Genomic DNA, 10,972 nt, shown 5'->3' with positions numbered 1-10,972 from the left:
ATTCATCCCTTAACCGTCACTCAGCAAACGGTGAGAATGGAGAAGGCAGGGACCCACTGTCAACCTGGCTTCCATGAAGATGCTTCCCCCACCTGTACTCCATGCCCTACCTGAGAGAAGGGGGCCTGCAGTTCATCTCTTTCCACTTGTTTAAAGATGTGACATCGTGGCTCCTTGGTCTTTTCTCATTTCCTCTCTGTCTTGGATAGAGAGGCCTGGCACACAGATCTCAGGGCCATTGCCCCACACCCCACCTCCTGCCCCTGCCTCCCACCGCAGGTTCTTGGCAGGACACGGGAAGTCCCAACAACTCCCCAGCTCTCTTCAAAGCATTTTTCTCCTACCTTTGATTTTTATTGGTTTGTGTTTTAAATGTTTTGTCTGTAATTATACAGTTTGCTGCATGTCTTGTTTCATAATGACTAACATGAAGTTCATATACAGGCAAAGGGAAGCACATAACTAAATGAACATTTAATAATTAGTATTCATTAAGGCAATTATTTTAATAAACTATGCTCAGTTACGTATAACCATTTTGTCCTGATTTAAAAATAAAACAACAACCAAAAAACACCTGCCTAGTCTAACATTGCAGGAAGGGAAGAGAAGTAGGTGAATGAGAGGAACCAAAAGCTAGACAGAAACAAGAAGGGACTGGAGAGAGTAGAACAGATGCACATGAATGTCTGAAGAAGTTTAGAAAATCTAGTTTATCCATTCATTATGTACCAGGAATGAAAGGAAACATTTATAAAGTGCTCCCTAAATGCTAAGTTATTTGCCTGTGTTACCTTATTTAGTCCTCATACCAAAGCAGTGAGGCAGAGTCTTTTATTCCTATTTCCATTTTGCAGATGAAAGCTGAGGTCTGCCCAAGCTCACACACCTGGTAAGTCATGGAACCGGATGTTGGACCTAGGCAGCCTTATCCAGAACCTGTTCTCACAACCTCTGGACTCAAGACCTTTACATTTCAGGCATTAGAAAACAGGAGTGAACCATCTCCCTTGGAAGGCTGAAAGATGGGCACATGACTTTGTACTCTGCTGTCACTGTCTTGAAATTCTTTAATCATTTTTTTCTTTTTCTTTTCTTTTCTTTTTCGAGACAGAGTCTCACTCTGTCGTCCAGGTTGGAGTGCAATGGTGCAATCTCGGCTCACTGCAACCTCCGCTTCGCAGGTTCAAGAGATTCTCCTGACTCCACCTCCTAAGTAGCTGGGATTACAGGCACCTGCCACCACACCCAGCTAATTTTTGTGTTTTTAGTAGGGACAGGGTTTCGTCATGTTGGCCAAGCTGGTCTTGAACTCCTGACCTCAAGTGATCTGCCTGCCTCAGCCTCCCAAAATGGTGGGATTGCAGGCATGAGTCACCACACCCAGCTTAAATTCTTAATCCATTTCTAACAAGAACCTCCACATTTGCATTTTGTACTGGGCCTTGGAAAATAGGTAGTCAGTACTAGGTACAAGTTTTGCTGTTGTAACAAAGAGATCTAGAAATACGGTGACTTAAACAAGAGTGAAGTTTTTTTTCTCTCTTACCTAACAGCCCAGAAGTAGGCAGTTCAGGTAGTAAGATATCTTTTCTATCTTCAGCATACAGCTTCTGCATTTGGGTCCAAGAGGACTGTCCCATTCTCACTACCTCCTAGTCAGTGGCAGGGGAAAGAAGGCAGGGAAGCATATACCTAGTCTTTAAGATCAGGGCCTGGAAGTGGTACCTGTCACTTCTACTCTATCCCATTGAGCAAAACAACATCACATAGCTACACGTATCCCCCAAGAGAGTTCAGAAACATACCCTTTAGCTGGGCAGTTTTGTGCTAAGATAAAACTCTGTGATAACCAGTACTTTGGCACACTACCAAATCTTCCTTAGTTCTGACTTTCTCAGGCTGATGCTCTTATGCTAACCAGCTGTACCCATCTCTCCAGTTTCTAGAAAGCCAAGATGCATTCATGGAGCTCTTAAGAATGGAGAGGTTATATGTCCACAATGCCCCTAGAAGCGTGTGCAAAATTGTTTGTACATTTGCATGTCCTTGTGAGAGCGTTTTTGGGATTCTCATTGGGCTATGTGCCTTCCTCCTTCTCCTCACCCTCAGCTCCTGCAAAAATGTAACAGCCCCTGAAGTAAAGGCCTCTATGTTGAAATGTGTTTCAGGCAAATTTTGCAGCTGAATCAGAAAGGGGCTGTTGGCTGGATATAGGACTAACTATAGCAGGGGTTAGCAAACTACAGCATGTCATTGTTTTTTGTAAATAGAGTTTTATGAGAACACAGCCACTTCCATCCATTGGTGCATTGTTCTGTGGCTGTGTTCATGCTACAGCAGAAGAGGTGAGTAGTGGCAGCAACAGAGACCTGCAAAGCCTGAAATATTTACAGAAAATGTTTGCCCACGCCTGAACTAGACATAGCTAGATAGATGAGAGTTCATGACTTCCTTATGAAAACCCCAGGAAACCTCCCCTCTGAATCAGACAACTGGAAGATCTCTGCATGTGTTCAGAGTTGAAGTCCAGTGGGAATTTAGAACTCTCCCCAAATGATGATAATGTTAAGAACGGCAGCTAACAGTTTCATATAATCCTCTCCCATCCACCTAAACATGGCAAGAGATATATGAGGAACATCTTGTGTCATGGGAATCTGTCTGAGCTGGATTTGAGTCCCACCTCAGTTCCTGCCTAGCTTGCAAGTGTTCCTTGTTTTGAGCCTCAGTTGCTTGGTTTTTAAAATGTAGCATCTAAGTCAGACCTGGCCTGGTAAAACAGGTAATATGTAGCACAGAGGGCCAGGCACAATCCATGTGGGCACCTGAGGGGAACCTTTGAAGGTCACCCTGAAGATTGGTTGAAGGTGAACATAATGTCTGAGTCTCCAACTGAGGCTTCTGCAGTTTTCTTCTTGAGCCTGATTTTTGCCCAGTGGCTTACATCGAGAGAGCTGGATCTCACCCCAGCTCTGCCACCAACTCACTCTGTAGCCTTAGACAAGGTGTTAGCCACCCACCCCTCTCCCGGGCCTGTTTTCTCCTTGGTGTCATGAAGGGTTGATTAGCTAGTTTCTAACAGTGTAATATTCTTTGATTCCCACCCTATGATCACAGTGGCTGTTTTTTTGTTTTGTTTTGTTTTTCTGAACTCTCTCCAAGTTTTTCTCATTCCTCAGAAATAATACCTCCTGGTGCCTGGAAAAGGGCCTGGCCATATTTAAAGGGCATATAACTCCATGGGTCCCCAGGGCTCTGTTCCTGTCCACGATCACAGCAGTGGAGCCAGCGATCTGACTCAGAGGGCTGCGCTGCCCAGACATCAAGGGATTTCAAATTAGAGGATAAGATGCGGGTACAGTTTAATAGGATGAAAGAATAATGTGGCCTTGTTAGTAATACAGTAAAACTAAGCTTTCCTAATGCTTAGGGTGCACTGGCTAATTGGACATCCTAAGTATCTGAGAGCTAGAGTAGTGGCCGGGAACACAGACATTCTGTCAGGCTGAGCTAGAGTCATTTCTCTTTCTAGCGCTAACTAGCTGTAGGATGTTGGTCTTCACTGAACCTGTTCTCTCAAAAGTGAAAGAGTATAGTACCTAACTAATAGTGTCAGTACAGGAATTAAATTAAAAAGAATTACATGTTGCAGGAGCAGAGTAATAAGCAGCTCCCAAACTTTCTCTGTTCAGTGCCCTGAGCATTTCAGCATTTCATGGTGTCCCTAGGCAAAAAGAAATATCAGAAAGTTCTATTCATTAAGCAACTAGTTCCAAAGGAGTTAGTAAGTATCCATAGCCTAACAATTCAGTAGCAATTTGAAAAAAAGTAGCACACATAAATACAAAGAACAATAATATGTTTGTTTCATTCTTCAATAGCCATGATTACTTAAGAACAAAATAAATGACATGTATGCTTGCTGGGTATCCCACAGCTTCCCAAGCCTTGGGAAGCAGAGATACTGCCATCCTCATTTCCAATTCCACAGTGATTTTCCTGCCCTACTTGTGTTTTATTACAGCAACTGCAGAAAACCAAAGCTACTATGTCATCAAAAACAATGCAGCACAATCTAACACTGAAACTGGGAGCTACCTAGGGCTAGCAGTGCACAGAGTGCTGTAAAAATCAAGGATCAGGCCGGGCGAGGTGGTTCACGTCTATAATCCCGAAATTTGGGAGGCCTAGGCAGATCATCCGAGGAGCTGGAGACCAGCCTGGCCAACATGGTGAAACCCCATCCCTACTAAAAATACAAAAATTAGTCTGGTGTGGTGGCAGGCACCTGTAATCCCAGCTACTTGGGAGACTGAGGCAGGAGAATCGCTTGAACCCAGGAGGTGGAGGTTGCAGTGAGCCGAGATCACACCACTGTACTCCAGCCCAGGTGACAGCGTGAGACTCCATCTAAAAAAAAAAAAAATTCAACTATCACTGTGTTTTTCCTTGAAATTTAAAATAGCCTGGAACATCCTTAGAGTTCGCTGCAGCAAACTAGGAGGATTGGTTCACAGTTAAGGACCTGTGGGAGTAAGCACTGGGAAATGTTTGCTCTTCCTCGAATCTACTCTTCTCCTTCATCCTCTCTCTTTTCTTCCCTCCTTTCACCTCGATTCCACTCCTTACTGCCTTTTCTCCAGCTTCCTCTGCTTCACTTCTAGTAACTACCAACTCCTAGAGGCTACATCAGATTCATCCTGAGTCTCCAGCGCCCAACACACGCTGAAGCAGAAGGCAGGTTTTCTAGCTGTCAAAAGGAAATGAAGTGAATGAAAAGACTGTCTCCTCCCTTAGTGACCATTATTCTCAATGTATCACTCTTTTCCCTGGACCAAGTCAGTACCTTCCAGAGAACACTGAACTGAATCTTACACATGTCTAAGTCATCACCTGACCATGTGACTTGCAAAATTTAACACTAGCCTTCCCAATCATAAGCTCATTTTCTTATTCATTTCTCCTTTCTCGACTACAGGAATAATTCCATGTGACAATTATATTAGAACTAGCTGTGCTTCAATTAATAGAACTTTCAAATAGAGCAGTGTCTCTCCTAGTGGGGTCCTCAGACCAACCTGCTTTCAGTGTTCCTGGTGTTTGTCCACAGGCACCAGCTTAGAGCAGCTGACTTTCTTCTTTATGTTTCTTTACATTTCCATTTATCCAGGTCATTCTTGGGCCCACTCCCTTTGACATCCACCGACATTTAATTTGGAGAATTCATATTGAGCATCTGTTGTACAACAAATCGATACCATTCAACCTCTGGCTCAACACAGGCCCGAAGGACCCGATATTTTCAGAAGACAATGCTTTTAGGATGATGCTTTTCTGAAGGCAGAACCTGTTGCTTAAATCCTCTGGGGGTCGATGGCCTTCCAGAAAAGATCTTAATCCAGGGAACTTTCTAGAGAGAGAGAGAGACCTACTGCCATCATCCAAATATCCAGGATCTCCCAAGTCTGTGTGCAGGCTTTTACTACGCTGGGCTCTATTTCTGAGTCTGCAGCTACTTCCTCTCTCTGAACCTCAGTGATGTTCTCGACAAAATGGGCGTAAGCACCTGCATATGTCTATAAGCTGTCCTTCATGATCCCTAGAACATAGGTAAGTACTTCATGCCTTTTTTTGAGACAATGGGGAACTTTTGGAACTTTCGCAGAAAAGTAGCTTGATTATTTCTTTTGCTTTTGACTGAGAGAAGGACTTTTTTTTTCTTTTTTCTTTTTGAGACAGAGTCTCCCTCTGTCACCTGGGCTGTGAGAGAAGGAAAGTTTTTACAAACCCTCAAAAGAGTTGTGGAGACTTAATCCTCAGCCCAATCCTGCCGTCCTTATCCCCTTTACTCATGCCAAGAGAACTGGATATTCTTTCTAAATCGCCACACTCGGGTCTCCTGAGACCACTGTACCAACCCGACTCCATCTGAGTTCGCCCTCATAGCACACTGGGCCTATTATGCAAATAGACTAATAAAAAATATGTTACCAGAGTTACACAAAACATGAAAATGATGCTTTTTTAAAATATTTCAAGTTTTTGAGAAAGTCACATAGATAGGGAGTCTCAAAATAGTAGGTAAACTAAGCTATTGTTTGTCCAACCTACCCCCTAAAGAGCTCTCAAAAGCATTCCCTCATCTGGAGTCTCAAAACTTTCCCTTCTTCAAGTCTCATCATTTTCCTTCAGTGCTATTACTGTATCCCCTCACCCAATCTCTTCTCTTCTAGCCTCTCTGCATTCTGCCAGAATGGTGCTTCTTAAAAAGAAATTTGTTTGCATTACTTTCCTTAAAACCCCCTCCATCTCCCAAGGGCCTCCAAGGAGCTGCCCCAGCATGGCAGCAAGATGTCCAGGGCGCTCCCAGCCAGCCCAGGTTGCCACCCGGCTGCCTTACTCCTGTCTTCTTGCACTGAACACTCATGTTCCCCGGTAGCTCCCTCCACACACCAGCTTGCCATGGCCAGACACAGGCTGTGCCTCCTACCGGGGATCCTGTTCCCTCACATCCTTCTAGGGTCAGGGGTCTACCTGATCCACCTGCAAACCTGCTAGGAAACCCTCCATGCCCTGCTCAACCATCATTGGTTGTTGACAAGGGTCACACACACTTACTGTTTCTTGGAAAGGCAACATGGAAATATCTATCAGAATCGCAGGGCTGGATGTGGTGACTCATGCCTGTAATCCTAGTGCTCTGGGAGGCCAGGGCAGGAAGATTGTTTGAGACCAGTAGTTCCAGGCCAGCCTGGGCACTACCGTGAGACCCCAACTCTACAAAACAAAAAAAATCCATGAATATATTTCAATCCAGCCAAATCTACTTCTGGGAATTTTCTATATGTTTTTATGCACTCCTCACATAAACACTCTAAGAAATTATTCAATGAAGCATGATTGGTTGTAGCAGGAAAAAGAAAACAACAACAGGAAATGGCCATTCTATCTCTATCAATGGAATCTGCTCATGTACAGTTAATTGTAATAATAATAACGGAGATGAGTGTAGACTGATGAAAACCCATCCCCAAGTTATAAATTAAGTGAAAGCATGTAGTGTGCTGGGGGAGAAGTTTATAGAAGGGATGTCTGTGCTGAGATTTGCAGGTAGAAACTAGAAGCAGTGGGGACCCTCTGGGAGGAAGCCTGCAGGATTGGGAGGAAGATTTACTTTTCACTCTCACCTATTTCAGAACTATTTCAATTTTTGCCATTTGCATGTTTTACTTATGTTAAAGCAATAATGTATAAGCATGGTTTGATAAACCCCACTGAAGCATCGCTCTTTCTGTAAGGCTCTCCTTAAAGTCTCAGTTGGTGAATGTTTTACCCTACGAGAACATTGTCTGGGCTCTGTGCCTTCCACCCAGGGGAGGACCCCCAGGAGCAGGTTCTAAGAATGCTTCCCACCCAGCCGTGGCCCTGAGTGGGTCTCAAGACATGTCATTTGAATGAACTGAGCCCTTGAGCTCTTACCGCAGGCAGAATAAAAACTCTGGAAGTCTGCCCCCGCGTCACTTGCAGACTTACGGAGAAAAGACTCGGGCACATGGCCCATTAGGATGCATTTCCAGAAGGAGCAGCAAGACAGGCAAGGTCCTGGGTTTAGGGAGCAGAGGCAGCGTTGCAGGCCAAGCAAAATACTTGAGATCACCCCAGCAGTGACTTGGACAAGATTCCTTGGCAAATTAGTTAGCAGTTGCCTTTAGAGGGCCATGGGATGACATGGGGCTTCTGGAGACCTTCTCAGCTCTGTAGTTCAGTGTGAAAGTAACCGCAGTAATTGATGTTTCTGCACATGCCATATGTCAGGCAGCACTAGGAATTTACACGCAGAGCTCATTTAATCTGCACTACAACTCTGATCAAGTAAATACCATTATTATCCTCCCTTTAGAGATGAGGAAACTGCTTAGACCTTATAAACTAGGCTGAGGGTCAGAGATACCAAGTGACAGCACTGAGTAAGGAATACAAGGCTGTTTTGCCCCAAGTATCTCTTCTCAACCACTGCTAACACAGAGGGACATGTAAAGATAAAAGTTGGGGCTCCGCATGGTGGCTTACATCTGTAATCCCAGCACTTTGGGAGGCCTAGGTGGGCGGATCACCTGAGGTCAGGAGTTTGAGACCAGCCTGGCCAGCATGGCGAAACCCCTTCTGTACTAAAAATATAAAACTTAGCTGGGCATGGTGGTACATGCCTGTAATCCCAGCTACTCGAGAGGCTGTGGCAGGAGAATCACTTGAATCCTGGAGATGGAGGTTGCAGTGAGCTGAGTTTGTGCTACCGCACTCCAGCCTGGGCAACAAGAGCAAAACTCTACCTCAAAAAACAAAAAACTTGGATATAGGCAAGGTAAAAAGACAGGAAGTCATCTTTTCCTATGTTCCCACCAGACAGATGAAACAGTGGCTTTGTGATGGTGGCTGATCTTAATGCTCCTTCCACTACTCCATGGCCAGGACAGAAGTAAACGGGAATGCAAAATTCATTCATGATTTGCCTTTGCACTTAGGATAATATCAAACCTCAGAACTGAAAGCAAACTAATTCCCTGCCACAGTGTTAATACTAGACCGGGCATTATTTTCAGTCCATTCTTTTTTTTTTTTTTTTGAGACAGAGTCTCACTCTATCACACAGGCTGGAGTACAGTGGCATGATCTCGGCTCACTGCAACCTCCACCTCCGGGGTTCAAGCAATTATCTGCCTCAGCCTCCCGAGTAGCTGGGATTACACTTGTTCGACACCACGCCCAGCTAATTTCTGTATTTTCAGTAGAGACGGGGTTTCACCATCTTGGTTCAGGCTGGTCTTGAACTCCTGACCTTGTGATCCACCTGCCTCGGCCTCCCAAAGTGCTGGGATTACAGGTGTGAGTCACTGTGCCCGGCCTTCAGTCCATTCTTAAGCACTACTGAGGGTAAGTAAAGATCACCCAGCTATGTACTGTAAGAAAGACCTGCTCCTTGGAGATAAGTATTTGAACCAACTGAAAGAGCTCATTTATGTAAGAAGACAAATGACAAACCTCACTTTAAGACTCTCTCCTCGGCCAAGTGTGGTGGCTCACACCTGTAATCCCAGTACTTTGGGAGGCCGAGGTGGGTGGATCACTGGAGGTTAGGAGTTCAAGACCAGCCTAGTCAAAGTGGTAAAACCCTGTCTCTTCTAAAAATACAAAAATTAGCTGGGCGGGGTGGCGCATGCCTGTAATCCCAGCTACTCGGGTGCCTGAGGCAGGAGAATCACTTGAACCTGGGAGGTGGAGGTTGCAGTGAGCTGAGATTATGCCACTGGACTTCAGCCCGGGTGACAGAGTGAGACTGTCTCCTCACTGAGTCCTCAGATCTGAGGCCACTATGGTATCAACTCTGCCTAATCCCAGCTAATTCTCAGCCTTGTAAAACCAGCCTTCAGTCCTCCAGCCCAAGCCCTAAAATTCTATAAATATCCTCCCCTGACCTTTCCCTTTGAAGACATTACTAAAACTCTGTTAACGGTGTGTTCCCCGTTATTGCAGTAGGTCTGGTAACCCTAGCTTTGCCGGACGAATGTACCTTTCGTTTTGTTTCACTTAGATTTTGTTTTCTTCATTTTCTTAGTGGTCTTCTGGGGAAATTGACAGTTGGCGCTTCCTCACCATGGCCTGTAACGAGTCATGTGTCTTGGTCGCCACTTATCTTGCTGGTTTCTCTTCTCCTTGCTGTCTGAGTTCCAGCCCCAGACGCCATTGGTCAATTCTTCCATTGCACCATGCTTCTCCCCACCCCTGATCGTGCCTTTGCACATGCCATCCGTCCTGCCTGAAATGCTCCCGACCTTCTTTACCTGGTTAGCTCTTACTCTTCTTTCAAATTTCTTATCACTTCTGGGAAGCTGTCCTTCTTTGTATTCATAATTAAGCTAAATCTCCCCACGATTTGCTGTTTACAGGCATTTATTTTGCCTTTATAGCACTTACCCCACTTGCAATTTTACCTTTGGTTTCTGGTGATTTGACCATTGTGTCAATTGCTCTGGAATGTAAACTCCCTGAGGGCAGGCGTTGTGCTTGTTTTGATCACCTAGTCCTTGCACTTCGCCTGAAACACAGTAGGTGTTCAGCAGAGAGTTCTCGGATAGATAAAAGCATGGATGGATGGATGGATGGATGTGGAAGGATGGATGGATGGGAGCAAGATTTCACTTCAAGCCAGGCACAGTGGCCCACACCTGTAATCCCAGCACTTTGAGAGGCCAAGGCCTGTAGAACAGCTGAGGTGAGGAGTTCGAGACCAGTCTGGCCAACATGGTGAAACCACGTCTCTATTAAAAACACAAAAAATAGCTGGGCGTGGTGGCACGCACCTGTAATCCCAGCTACTCGTGAGGCTGAGGCAGGAGAATCAATTGAACCTGGAAGGTGGAGGTTGCAGTGAGCTGAGATTGCACCACTGCACACCAGCCTGAGCAAAAGAGTGAGCTCCATCTCAAAAAACAAACAAAAAAAAATTTTACTTCTACTAATGCCTCACAGTTATGTGTTGGTGTCAGTGTGTGTGTTTTACTTGTTTATAGCTTAGAAAGGGGAATGTGAGGGATGGGGACACCCTCAGCTGCAGGGAGAAGGCAGGAGTCTAGAGTCCTCCTATGAGCTTGGCGCTGGAGCCTATCCACACTGAGACACTAAATGTCTCACCCAAGTCCTCTGCTCAGCCTCCCAGTGAGAGTTGAAAGGGCTCCAGCCCCATATGTTTCCTTTCAATGTCAGGCTAAGTTGGAAAATCACCAGCTCAATCAAGGAAGATTTTTTAAAACTTTAATATTCTATTCAATTCAGCAAATATTTACAAGCTTCTCTAGAGCACATCATTGAAACTGGATTTCCATGAAAGGAATCCACACATTGGATCATCTTGGCACAGGATTTTCTAGATTAAATTTTTTTATTATTAATTTTTTTTTTTTTTTTTTTTTTT

This window comes from Rhinopithecus bieti, unplaced genomic scaffold, assembly GCF_001698545.2.
Source record: "Rhinopithecus bieti isolate Rb0 unplaced genomic scaffold, ASM169854v2 scaffold_61461, whole genome shotgun sequence".
In the NCBI taxonomy this organism is placed as follows: Eukaryota; Metazoa; Chordata; class Mammalia; order Primates; family Cercopithecidae; genus Rhinopithecus; species Rhinopithecus bieti.
Note: the sequence above shows the minus strand (reverse complement) of the source record.